This window comes from Miscanthus floridulus, chromosome 11 (assembly GCF_019320115.1).
Source record: "Miscanthus floridulus cultivar M001 chromosome 11, ASM1932011v1, whole genome shotgun sequence".
Taxonomy (NCBI): Eukaryota; Viridiplantae; Streptophyta; class Magnoliopsida; order Poales; family Poaceae; genus Miscanthus; species Miscanthus floridulus.
The window spans coordinates 43,173,036-43,187,990 of record NC_089590.1 but is presented as its reverse complement, the minus strand read 5'-3'; positions in this window follow the sequence as shown (position 1 = coordinate 43,187,990).

The following is a 14,955-nucleotide window of genomic DNA, read 5'->3' as shown; positions in this document are numbered from 1 at the left end:
ACGCATTGCAACATGTGCAGCACCTAATGTACTTTAAACATGCAGGTGTAACACTTGCAACATAGTTGAAGATAAATAAAACACTTGAAACATGCTTCTGAAACACTTGCAAAAACACATGAAAAACACTTGAAAACCAATACAAACATATGCAATATCTAGATAAAACACTTGCAACATATGTGTGAAACGTATGAAACATCTTGATAAACACACTTGCAACAATACATTCAAAAACACAGATGAAACATTGTGAGCAGGCCTTTGTAACATACGTATACAACTATTGAAACATATGCAACATTCTGATATACTTTTGCAACATTCATCTGAAAACATCTGAATCACTTGCAACATACGTTTTCAACATATTGCAACATCTCCTTGCTGCTTATGAAATGGAGGCTCGCTGGCATGTGGAGTTCACCGGAGCAACCGCGCCGTTGCCACCATCGACCAACGCCAACATCTGACCAGATGGACTCTGCCTACTACGAGGCCGGCGGGGACCCCTTCGTGTAGGACACGCAACCCCCTACAACCCCTGCAGCCGGCGCCACAGTCCCCACCACCATCGGATCTCTTGTCACGTAGTGGATTTGGTGGAAGGAGCAGCAAGGCAGAGTAGGGCAGAGGCGCGTGATGTGGGCGAGCGGCCACCCCACCGGGTCAATTGAGCGCAGCGCGCGGAGGTGGCAGCGCTTTGGGCCACGTCGGTTGGGAGGTAGAGAGAGAGAGAGAGAGAGAGAGGTAGAGAGAGGAAGGAGAGGCTGGGGCGGAGATGCGGACGGTGTGGAGCCAGCGGCGTCGACCGGTGGTGTCGCCTGCGGCGGCCACGGATACGGAGCGGAGTGCGCATCCATGGTTTCTTTTCTTTCTTTTTTGTGATGCGGGCGAGTGGTGCCACACGATGTAGGTGAGCAGCGCGAGCGGGTTGATCCGTCCGGACGGACGGACGCCCAGGTCTAATCATTATTGTTTTTATGTATAGGAAGAGAGCTTTTCGATAACTAGCAAATATACTCCTGCGGCAGTTGTTGAACAAGAAATTCAGCTGGTTGCGTGGTTATCTTAATGACTTGCGGCCTAGAGAATTATTTGACAATCACATCATGCATTTCATGCGTGGTTATTCCAATTCGTTGTAGGATTGGACTCGCCATACCATGCCCAAACACTTTGATAGCGTTTGGTTCGGTCCCATGCAAAATAATCCATTTTATGCTGTTAAATGTTTGGTTTAAATCGTGTTTTTAAGGGTATGGTTTAAATCGTGTTTGTTTCCGCGTCAGCCACAATCACATCCCATGCATGTAATAATCAGATACCATAGCATACAAAACGGATACCCCTCCCATCCTGACGTAATTAGGTAGCACGGGACCCGGATAGTCCAGCACGGCACCCCGCACCCATCGTCTTCAATTCGTCGTTTCCTTCTCAGCTCGAGAGGCGTTTCATGGCGACCCTCGTCCATAGCGCCACAGTCCGTCCGTCCCTCCCACACCCCGCCTTCGTCGCTACTCACGAGCGCGCGGAGGAAGCCCACGCACCCAGCAAGGACGGCGACAGCGAGGCTCTAGTGCCCCGTTTGTCTCCAAGGACGTGCAGATCTGCGGTGGCTGGTGGTGCCGATCACGATCTTACAGCTCTACAGGGCTTAGTGCTTCTGTTGCTCAGTGCCAGACTGCTGGGAGCTCCCGCACCGGCCGGACAGCTTGCGGCCAGGCAGCTTTTGATTTTCCGTTTACGTGTGTATATATATATATATATATATATATATATATATATATATATATATATATATATATATATATATATATATATATATATATATATATATATATAGGGAGAGGCTATTCAGCAGCCGGCTACAAAATAAGTTATTCTGTAGCCACCTCTATTTACCATAATTTTATATACTAATTTACCATAATGTCAATACATATTTACAATAGTTGGGTTACTATAACACATGAGAATATTTACCATAATGTTATAGTAAACCACTTAGTAAGGAGTTACTGTAAATTAACATAGTAATTATCGTAACTCAAAGTGGCTACAGAATAAGTTATTCTATGGCCAACTACAGAATAGTAGTTCTATATATATATATATATATATATATATATATATATATATATATATATATATATATATATATATAGGGAGAGGCTATTCAGTAGCCGGCTATAAAATAAGTTATTCTGTAGCCATCTCCATTTACTATAATTTTATATACTAATTTACCATAATGTCAATACATATTTACGATAGTTGGGTTACTATAACACATGGGGATATTTACCATAACGTTATATTAAACCACTTAGTAAGAAGTTACTATAATCTCGTAAATTAACATAGTAATTATCATAACTCAAAGTGGCTACAGAATAAGTTATTCTGTAGCCAGCTACAGGATAGTAGTTCTATATATATATATATAGAACAACTACTCTATAGCTGGCTACAAAATAACATATTTTGTAGCCACCTTGAGGTTACTATAATTACTATGTTAATTTATGAGATTATAGTAACTCCTTACTAAGTGGTTTACTATAACGTTATGGTAAATATCCCTATGTGTTATAGTAACTCAACTATAGTAAATATATATTGACATTATCGTAAATTAGTATATAAAATTATGGTAAATGGAGGTGGCTACAGAATAACTTATTCTGTAGCTGGCTACTGAATAGCCTCTCCCTAGGGAGAGGCTATTCAGCAGCCGGCTACAAAATAAGTTATTCTGTAGCCACCTCTATTTACCATAATTTTATATACTAATTTACCATAATGTCAATACATATTTACAATAGTTGGGTTACTATAACACATGAGAATATTTACCATAATGTTATAGTAAACCACTTAGTAAGGAGTTACTGTAAATTAACATAGTAATTATCGTAACTCAAAGTGGCTACAGAATAAGTTATTCTATGGCCAACTACAGAATAGTAGTTCTATATATATATATATATATATATATATATATATATATATATATATATAGGGAGAGGCTATTCAGTAGCCGGCTATAAAATAAGTTATTCTGTAGCCATCTCCATTTACTATAATTTTATATACTAATTTACCATAATGTCAATACATATTTACGATAGTTGGGTTACTATAACACATGGGGATATTTACCATAACGTTATATTAAACCACTTAGTAAGAAGTTACTATAATCTCGTAAATTAACATAGTAATTATCATAACTCAAAGTGGCTACAGAATAAGTTATTCTGTAGCCAGCTACAGGATAGTAGTTCTATATATATATATATATATATATATATATATATATATATATATATATATATATATATATATATATATATATATATATATATAGAACAACTACTCTATAGCTGGCTACAAAATAACATATTTTGTAGCCACCTTGAGGTTACTATAATTACTATGTTAATTTATGAGATTATAGTAACTCCTTACTAAGTGGTTTACTATAACGTTATGGTAAATATCCCTATGTGTTATAGTAACTCAACTATAGTAAATATATATTGACATTATCGTAAATTAGTATATAAAATTATGGTAAATGGAGGTGGCTACAGAATAACTTATTCTGTAGCTGGCTACTGAATAGCCTCTCCCTATATAGGGAGAGGCTATTCAGCAGCCGGCTACAAAATAAGTTATTCTGTAGCCACCTCTATTTACCATAATTTTATATACTAATTTACCATAATGTCAATACATATTTACAATAGTTGGGTTACTATAACACATGAGAATATTTACCATAATGTTATAGTAAACCACTTAGTAAGGAGTTACTGTAAATTAACATAGTAATTATCGTAACTCAAAGTGGCTACAGAATAAGTTATTCTATGGCCAACTACAGAATAGTAGTTCTATATATATATATATATATATATATATATATATATATATATATATATATAGGGAGAGGCTATTCAGTAGCCGGCTATAAAATAAGTTATTCTGTAGCCATCTCCATTTACTATAATTTTATATACTAATTTACCATAATGTCAATACATATTTACGATAGTTGGGTTACTATAACACATGGGGATATTTACCATAACGTTATATTAAACCACTTAGTAAGAAGTTACTATAATCTCGTAAATTAACATAGTAATTATCATAACTCAAAGTGGCTACAGAATAAGTTATTCTGTAGCCAGCTACAGGATAGTAGTTCTATATATATATATATATATATATATATATATATATATATATATATATATATATATATATATATATATATATATAGAACAACTACTCTATAGCTGGCTACAAAATAACATATTTTGTAGCCACCTTGAGGTTACTATAACGTTATGAGAGAGAGAGTCATGTACAGGGAGAATACAACTGTCCTAAAAGTGAAGTACAATTTGTGGTACAAGAATCTAGACTATGCAATTGTCCTAATATCCACCCGTAGTCGTAGCAGTAGGGATCACGAAATCACATACTGGTTAGAAGGTTTAGGGCGGCGACGAGGCTAGCCAGATGCCGACCGCACTACCAGAGGCGGCTTCTTTGCCGAGTGTCTGAGGCACTCGGCAAAGGCCGATATACACTCGGCAAAGTCTTTGCTGAGTGTTACGCTCGGTAAAGGGTGCTCGGTAAACAGTTTATCGGCAAAGACCTCTTTGCAGAGTGCACTTTATCAGGCACTCGGCAAAGAAAAGTGGTCATAACGGCGAGCGCCACCGTGACGGTGGCTTTGCCGAGTGTCAAGGTCAAGCACTCGGCAAAGGTACCCGCTTTGCCGAGTGCCGTTGACTTAGACACTCGACAAAGGTGGCCACTTTGTCGAGTGCCGCCGACAAGACACTCGGCAAATAGGCCACCTTTGCCGAGTGCCTGGCCCGTGGCACTCGGCAAATCTGTGATGTTTGCCGAGTGCAATGGCCATTGCACTCGGCAAAGCATGTTCCCAGGCAGTTCCCAGGTAGTCACTTTGTTAGGAGTATGCCCTAGAGATAATCATAGAGATGATTATATTGCCTTGTATCCATGATATATTATGAGTTCATTGAATTTTCATTAAAGACAACCTGTATCGATTAACAATTATGTGAATTATTTAGTGAAACTCTTTTACTTGAATGGTTATTCTAATGTTGTTCCTGGTCAGAGTTCGTGTGAGGACACACATGAATAATGGATCAGCACATTATTAGTTGATGACTATGTTTCACAAGTCATAGACATGGAGATGTCAAACTAATAATATGGGCACATGTATGACATGGAGCTGGACTGACCCAACGTGAGATGTCGTTATTATCTCTATTCACATCATGTACGTTATGTCCTTAGACCTGAGATTGTTGTATGTATTCAAGATATGAAACGACCTACTCAGGGACTATCAAACGCTACTCCGTAACAGGGTAGTTATAAAGGTGATTTTCGAGGTTTGTCGGGAAACATGCTATGAGACATAGACAATCAAGATGGAATTTGCCCCTCTCTATATATAAGAAAGATATCACTGGATCACTCTGATGATTAGATCAAGAAAAGCATGGCCATGCTTGGGTTAAGTGTTTACCTATGAGTTGGACCAAATATCGTGAGGCAAGGGAATAACAAGTATGTGGTTTTGTGGTGGTTCGTCTGATATGATCTTTGCGTACGCATAGGAGTTGACATGCCTTGCTAGAGGCCGCTATCAACTAATGGCCGAGTAGGAGTACTCGGGCCATGTCTATGTGTGCGTGAACCCATAGGGTCGCACGCTTAAGGGGCTGGAAGCCTAGTTCGGATTGGATCCTAAATTAGACAAGGCTTAGGGTTACTAATGGGCCTCCAACTCGGAAGCTCATTAGGGACGCCTATAAATATGTGGGGTGGGCAACGGGGCAAATAAATCCACACCTTTTTGCAGCCACCGCCGCCCATCCTACTCCCGCACCTGCTGCTCCTCGCGGACCTAGCAGTCCGGAGGCGCAATGCTTCCTCCCTATACGTGTGGATACCTCGGAGGTGCTGCATCTAGAGCACAAGGACGAACCGCACGAAGGGGACGGACGGACGGACGACCTCGCAACTGCATGGCACTGCTACGACGCGTTCGACTACATCGAGTCGCTTCCGCTGCACCTGTGCGTCTAGTGGTAATTCCATGATCTATAACTAGCAGTAGATCTTAGTTTATGAGGTCGAAATTTTTGTTTTTCCGGCTAGCATAGCATCCTCATAACCCTACACACTTTGCCGAGTGTCATGGCCATTGCACTCGGTAAAGTGACTGAAAACAACCTTTTTATTTGTTTTTACATCCCATCTAAACAAACAGAAGATATATATAACAAACATCACCAACATCACATATATATCATCAACATCACATATATATCACCAACACCACATATATATCACAAACGTCACATATATATCACAAACGTCACATATATATCACAAACGTCACATGTCTCACAATATATCATAAATAAGTTCACAAGCAATTCAAGTGCTCCATCATCGTCAACCACAATTGCAAATAGAAGTACCATTAACAACCACAAGTATCATCACTGATTTGGTGAAGGATTCGCTGAAGCATGAGGATCGTTCGATGCCGCCGATTGATTCTACACAAAGAAGAAGAGATTGCATGTGTGAGACAAGATAAATATATACCATACATGAATAAAACTTTCATACTCCACTAGATTTGACCATAAAGCATGAACATACAAACTAAAACATTTATACTCACAGGAGTAGAATAGTGAGGAGTTGGAGGTGGAGGTGGAGCGAATAGTGAAGGTGGCGGAACTACACCCGTACCGGCGCCAAGACTTTGCATGTACTGAAGAATCTCCTGCCATCCTCCGCTGCTCGGCCTCTCGCTCGGCCTCCACCCTCTCCATCTTTGCCTGCATCTGCTCCCGTATCCTCCTCTCTTGTTCCAGCTGGGCCTACAATATATTCACCCCAATGTCACAATAATGCAAAGGAAAGGTATGAAAAAACCAATGAACAACGAATAAACCAGGAATAACCTCGAGTGCCTCCACCCGGTGGTGTGAAGTGTCCTGCCGAGGTCGTATGGCTAGGCTCCTACTCGTGCTGCTTGCTCAAATCTGGGAGAGACTGGGAGTAGCGGCTGAGTCAATTGCGTCGTCACCAATCCAATACCGCCCATGGTTCTTGCCTCCTCCCACCCTCATGACGACTTCTCCATCAAGGTCCTCGTTGCTCAGATCATATTGTGGCCCATGGACCTCCCTTGCCATCAATGTGTACTCACTGAGGCGGCTGTGGACGGTTGCATTGCTATATGCCTCGGGCCCATCCTCCGGGTTGTAGTCGACGTCGGACGTCGCCTTGCCCTTGTGGGCCATAGCAAATGCCTTGAAGATGGAGCAAGGCTGGACACCATGTGACGCCGACTACGAGAAAAATAGCAAGATGATTAGAAATCATGCAGAACTAAGCGTTAGAATAAATAAATGAATTCACATACCCATGTTTCTGCGTATCCGCTAAGGCTGCGGCTGCCTTGATGGTGTGCTATACCTGGCATCATCAAACGCCGCTCTCGGCATAAGTTGTGCGTCTCCTCCCACTCACAGTGAGCACCACTTGTCCACCATCTGTTCCTAGCACTAGGGATGCGTGGTGCACCAATAAGGAATCATCTATAGGCCATCAAGTACATGACATATCAGAAGATGAAATTAAGCCTACTTAATCTCAAAAGGAATCAGTATTAATGTTCTGTATTTACCTGCAGGTACTGGTCCCGGGTCAGCGTCATGCTCCTTGCGTCCCTTTTGGTGACCTTTGTTCCAAGGACGGCCCCGTGGTAAGTTACGGCGACCTGGATGCGCGCCTCGTAATGCATGCCCACGATAAGTTTTTTGCAGCATTTGGTAGCCACCGCATCCGCCCTAGCCTCATGTCTGTCCTGGCATCTAAAGAAATCCTACATACAAACATGATATATCCATTCATTATTTCAAGAATGTCCAATGAATGCGATGTATTGAGCAATGTAGTACGAGGTGGACTTACCCACAGCTCTTGCTTCACCCGCTCCGCCTTGTTGTTGAATACCCTGCGGGCCCGATCTGCAGCATCGGGGGTGGTGGCGTAGTGGTCAAATGAGTAGGCTGGCCCCGTCGCTCCGGCGTACTCAACCAGGCTAGGGAAATGCTCCTTGCACAGAAGATCGAGGATGCCATTGACTTGGCATGTGTGAGCACCTCCACTCGCCACAATCGTCCAGTTCCTGCTCAAGTGATTAAGAAAAATTATTAGTTTCTATTTTGATTTTCAACATATCATATAAAGTTGTGATAACATCTAAAGTTACTTACTTTTTCCCCTCGGGTCAAATCAGCGGGCGTCTCTCACGAGATACCGGTCACTGAGGGAGGCTCACAGGACCTCACAAGTAGACGCTCGATGAACTAGAGGAAGCGGAACCCCCTGCTGTCGCCTCCTCCTCCTCGTCCTCCTACACGTCCTCCTGCGCCTCCTCGGTGTCCTCCTGGGGCACCTGCTCCTCCTCCTCCTCCTCATGCGATGGGGTGGCAGGCGATGGCTCCCTCCTGCAGCTTCTCCTCCTCCTCCTACTCTCCCCCGGTGCAGCGGTGCTTGTCCTTTGGTACAAGGACGTTAGCTTCCTCATCCCACCGCCCACCATCTTTGTTCAATCACCTGTAATTAAAAAGAGTAAACCAATAAGCATAGATAAACAAGAAGTACTTAGAAAGAGATGCAAAATAAACAAAACGTAATTACAAAATAAAATAGTATTACATGTATTAGAAATAATCTTTATGATCGGGATTAGCTGCATCATAAGTCTCATCATCACTATCAATCATGTTGAAAAATGAACACTATCCGAATAAGCAATGTTGCCATTGTCATTGTCTAAATGTAATCGCTCAAGCATTTGTAAGTCCTTCATATTTTGCACCTCATCTCTAGCGTCCTCTTCAATAACTGTTTCATTGTCTACTTCCATTCCGATCGCTTCGGTTAAGTCTATCTCAAACCTCCCTTCTAGTCCCTCTTCTTGAAAGAACTCTTCGTCATATGTGTTTGGGTCTAAGTTGCAATCTTCATCATTTAGGACAAGCACTTTACTGTGTGGCGATACCCTTGTGCACAATATCCCAACTAAAGATGGCAATGGGGCCCCGATCCCCGATTTCCCCGCGGGGAATTCACCTATTAGGGGACGGGGATGCAGCCAAAATGCTCCCCACGGGGATGAATTTGGTAGAAAATCATTCCCCGTCGGGGATCACGGGGACGGGGATGGTTTGGCTGTCCCGGCTCCGATCCCCGCAGACCCGCCCCATCAAGCAGTATCGCGGCACCGCGCTTCAGCAACCAGGCGACCAGGCCCATGTAAAGGCCCAGGTACTGGCTGAGAGTATATATACGCGCCATTAAACCCTAATTCCACACTCCACAACCCTATCCATTCTCTCCACTCCGTAGAAGCCGGCCGCCGCTCGCTCTGTGCGGCTGTGCGGTGCCCCTGTCCGCCTCCACCAGATCTCTGCCCAATAACACATAGTCTCAGGCTCTTGACGAGAACGACGTGTCCAGCCGCGGTGTCCCTGGCTCTCTCCGTGTCCGGCTGCCAGCATCCCTGGAGGCCGGTCTGCAGCCGCGGTGTACTCCCTACGTCTCTCCGTGTTCGGCTGCCAGCACCAGTCTGCAGCCAGTTTTCCTCGCCGGTTGGCCTACTGGTGTTGCTAGAGCTGGAGTAGTGTGTTCTCTTTGCTTCTTTGTGTTTGTATCCTATGCCTGTGTATGTGGCTAGGTGCCTTGAAATCTTGTGATTTGTGCATATATCGCTATGTTTTTTTGCTCTGTGTGTGCTAGACGCCTCGAGAGCTAGTGTGCTGTTGTGCTAGTACAAGTGCAATGTTGCTGCAGCCTTGTTGCCTTGCTATTGGAATGGATTGCTTAAACTTTTTGTACCGTGAATCTGTGATATATTTCTGTAAATTTTCTTATGTTTCTCAAATTTATTTGATACTGAGTTCGGGGACGGGGATCCCCACGGGGATTAAATCCCCGACGGGGAACGGGGATGGAGAAGAAATGTTCCCCGTCAATGTTCACTGGGGACGGGGACGGGGACGGGGAAAATTCTTCCCCGCGGGGATGGGGATGGTGGCATATCCCCCGACGGGGAATTCCCATGTTGCCATCTTTAATCCCAACCCTTAAGATGCCTTTTGGTTTGACACACATATGAGAGATAATAAACTTGCGTGGGCTGTTGGGCTACAATATAGACATCGTCTCCTAGTAAGATGGAATCCTATCGAATTTCGACTAGACCAAGATTACAATATGTCTGTCTCGTTGCTTCAAGATCAAACCAATGGCATTTGAATATGACGGGATTAAAAGGTTTGGAACCATGAAACTTGAGTTCGTATATTTCTTCAATTCTTCCATAATACTCGACCTCATCAACGCCAGGCGTAAAAACTCCGGAACTTGTGGTTCTTCGATTGGACCGACTCTGCTCGTAGCTTGTTGTGCGAAAGCGATATCCATTCACGTCATAACTGGAAAATGACTTGACCCTATAGGCAAAGCCATCGGCAACCTGTCCTCAACTCGGCATGCATAGACGCATCCCTCTGGCCCTGCAAGCTTAAGCAAGGATACATCGTTATATTATTCGCACGTACGAGTAACTTCGAATGTCAAACTAAGTACGAGCTAAATTGGACGGTACCTTCCGTTTGAACCAAGAAATGAAATCGGGCACTCCATTTCCCGCACCCTATCTAAGAAGGGTATCTAGCTGCTACGCGGTAGGATCCCTTGATTAACGCCAGAATTCATGAAGAAATTCCCTGTACCAACAAGAAACAAGGGGTTGGATGCAGAATAGTAACGGCGTATTTAACAAGTTCATTGAGAACTTACTGCATGTATGGCGTCACTTCGTCAAGGTTGGTCAACACGTATAGCATGATATGATGCCACTCTTCATGATTCAAGGTCTTGGGGGTCGATGCATTTACGCTTCCGAGTTGCCCTCAGAAAAGGCTGAGGTTCGATTCATTTTCGCCAGCATTGTAACGATGGGTTGGATTATGCATGCTAGGGAGGTTGTCACCATAGTATGTTGTTGTGAAGTTTGCCACCTCCTCCAGAATGTATGCCTCTGCAATGAAAGCCTCGATTTTGCATTTATTTCTACATTTCTTTCAAAGAACCTTTAGATATCTCTCGATTGGATAGCACCAACGGCCCTACACGGGCCCCCCATTCGTGCCTCATACGAGAGGTGTAAAATTAAGTGCTGCATTGGATTGAAGAAGCCGGGTGGAAAGATCTTCTCTAACTTACAGAGCAACACAGGTGCCATTCTTTCCTAGTCAGTAATCATGGTCCGAGATAACTCCTTGGCACAAAGCTGGCTGAAAGAAATAGCTCAACTCTGCCAGCACTAGCCAGGCATGCTCAGGGACATAACCTCGAACCATCAGTCGAAAGAAGCCGCTCAATCCATATGTGGTAGTCATGACTCTTCATCCCTAAGACTCGCATAGTAGATAAGTTCACTCCCTCCTCAGATTAGCTGCATACCCATTAGAGGACATTAACGTCTGGATCCATTCTAGTACTTCTCTCCTTTAGGGCTTGCTCAAGACAAAATCGGCCTTAGGCCTTCTCCATGTCTTGCCACTGACTAGGAGGCTTCATATGTTGGTTTGGTCTATCGCATAATGTTGCCAGATCCACTCTAGCCTTAACGTTGTCCTTTGACTTGTCAGGAATGTCCATGATTGTTGCCCAAAGTGCCTCGGCGACATTCTTTTCAGTGTGCATTACATCAATGTTGTTTGGAAGGAGAAGGTCATCAAAATAGGAGAGCCGAGTCAAGCCCGACTTATGAGTCCACATATGTTGCTCTTCATATCCCACAAAACCACCTTCTAGATTGACCACGAGACCATCTATCTATTCACGAACCGCGGCATCAGTCATTACCGGTGGTGCAGGGTCTATCACTATGACACCTTTCGTAAAGTTCTTGATGTCTCGTCTAAATGCATGGTCAAGAGGGAGGAATTGCCGATGCTTGTCGAATAATGAATACTTGCCACCCTTCTACAACCAAATGAACCTCGGACCTTCCTTGCATACTAGGCATGTGAACTTCCCGTGAACACACCAGGCGCAGAATATCTCATACGTCAGGAAGTCATGCAGGGAAGTAGTGGTACCAAACATGCATTTTGAAGTTTTTCTTTGTAGCTCGGTCGTATGTCCATACCCCTTCCTCCCAAGCACAGGACCAATTCATCAATCACAGGCTCCATGAACACACCCATATTATTCCCCAGGTGTCCAAGAATTATCAATGACAAGAATACGTTCTCTGTCGTTGAAAGCACACGCTGGGGGGGGGAGATTGAGGGGGATAACAAACACGAGCCAACATGTGTATGGGGCAGCCATCATTCCATAAGGATTGAACCCATCTGTTGCTAGCACAACACGTACATTACGAGCATCTTTTGCTTTCTCATGATGAATGCCATCAAAGTGGGTCCATGCTTCACCATCGGATGCATGTACCATCCTATCAGGATTGTATCATTTGCCATTTTTATGCCATATCATCTGTTTTGCGGATTCCTCGGATCATGTATAGCCGTTGGATCCTCGGTATGAACGGAAGGTGCCATAGGATTGTCATGGGAATATCAAGCTGTCCTCTTCTGGTCATCACTAGAATCTACCTCCAGGAACCTAGAGGATTTATACTTTGGACAGTACTTTGCTTCCACGTATTCTTTCCTAAATAGGACGCACCCCTTTGGGCAAGTATGTATCTGCTTATACGGCATCTTAAGTGCACGAAGGAGTTTCTGTGACTCGTGCATGCTCTTTGGCAGAAGGTGACCCTCTGGAAGCAGGCTGCCAATAACTGTCAACATACCGTCAAAGGCGTCTCGACTCAGGCTATACTAGGACTTTAACGCCATTATGCGTCCAATGGCATCTAGTTGAGAAACCTTTGTTTGGCCATGAAGGGGTTTCTATGCCGCGGCAAACATGTCGTAGAACGCCTTTGTGGTTGCCTCTGGCTCCTCCTCCAGTACGTCCTTCAGTGAACTGTGCCTCGTGATAGTCATTTAACATGTCTGCTACCCCGACATCAGCATCACAATCCTCGACGCGTGGTCTCACCACCTCCTCTCTCATACGATCAGCTTCACCATGGTAGACCCACCGGGTATAGTCTGCCGTAAATCCATTCTTTCAAAGATGTTCCCCCATGACCTTCTTCGTTTGTCTTTTCATGTTTGCACATTTGCTACAGGGACAACAAATTCTACTCGCTCCTTTAGCAGCCACGCCAAATGCTCATTCCAAGAAAGCATCAGTCTTGTCGATCCATTCATTGGTGACCTGACCCTGACTTGCGTGGCCCGTGTACATCCACTCACGGTCCTCCATCCTCTAACATATATAGCGACGACTAATATAAACATCAATTGCATCTACACGATGTTCCTACTATCTAATAGGTGAGGATAGGCCCTAATCCCACACGAGGATTCGTAGATGAGGTTAGTTTCCAGGCTCTACTCCTATCCGAGACAGAATTTCGGCAGCACCTCCCCTGCTGTTCTCCAAATACACGTCCTGCTAGGGAGAGTGTGTATCCGGAGAACAAAAGGAAGATGATGCTTGAAACTCTATCTCGGATCGGAGCAGACCATGGAAACTAACCCCACCTACGCATTCGCGGGCTATCCAAAAAACGTGGACAATTTAAAACAGATACTGGTTTTAGATATGGAATATCTGCATATTTCCAACCATATATCTTTCGAACGGGAGATGCCTAACTGGGTTACATGATATATGACCATGATACGGAAAGAGAGGTTATACCTAGGGTGGTGGTGGATTCAGGCTAGCAGGGGCCATGGCGGGTCGGTGTAGTGGCGAGGCGACGCGGTGCAGGCAGACCCACAACGGCGAGGAAGGCGATCGGGGTCACAGAGGTACTCCGGCTTCTGCTCCGACGGGCTCTTTTCTGTAAAAAAAGAAACATAAAACTGTCAATACAAAATTTCGGCAGCACCTCCCCTGCATGGTGAGGTTTCCAAAACCTGCAAGAAAACCAACGGCACGATGGCCGACATGCACATATATATGAATGGCACGATGGCCGACATGCACAAGATTATGTAAGGAACACCTAGCAACATAATCAGGATAAGGCAAGGATCAGGGATTACAAATTCAGGATCTGTATCCCATTACTAATATATTCCATAAGCTATATTAATTTATGACAAACATCAATCCATGCATCCACAATCCATCCATGCTAAACCTCAGATTTGCAACTATGCACCATAAATAGCATCCACGAAGGCACCCTAACCTAGGACATCTTAATCTATTCATGCATCCACATCCATCAGGCGGAGACGGCATAGGGGCTCACCACTGCAGAATGGCGACCGAGATGGCCGTATACGAAGGCGTGGTTGCTTCGGCGGCCTCCTTCTCTTCCTCCATCCTCCTCTCCTCCTCTCCTCCTCCTCTCTTTCTCCTCCTCCTTCGGCGGCCCGGCGCGGTGCGGGGGGCGGCATTGGCGCCAGTCGGGCGGGCGACGACGGCGCTGGCGCGTGCGTGTGTGCGGTGTGTGTGGGCCGGCCCAGCCGGTGGGGTTAAATTCCCCCTTTGCCGAGTGCCCCCGATCTAGCACTCGACAAAGGTTTTTTTAATTCTTTGCCGAGTGCCTCAGATCTAGGCACTTGGCAAAGGTTTTTTTATTTTTTATTATTATTTGCCGAGTGCCACCTGCCCTGGCTCTCAGCAAAGTGGGGGTTTTTTTTAAAAAAATTTCTTTGACGAGTGCCCCTGATCTGGCACTCGGCAAAGTATTTT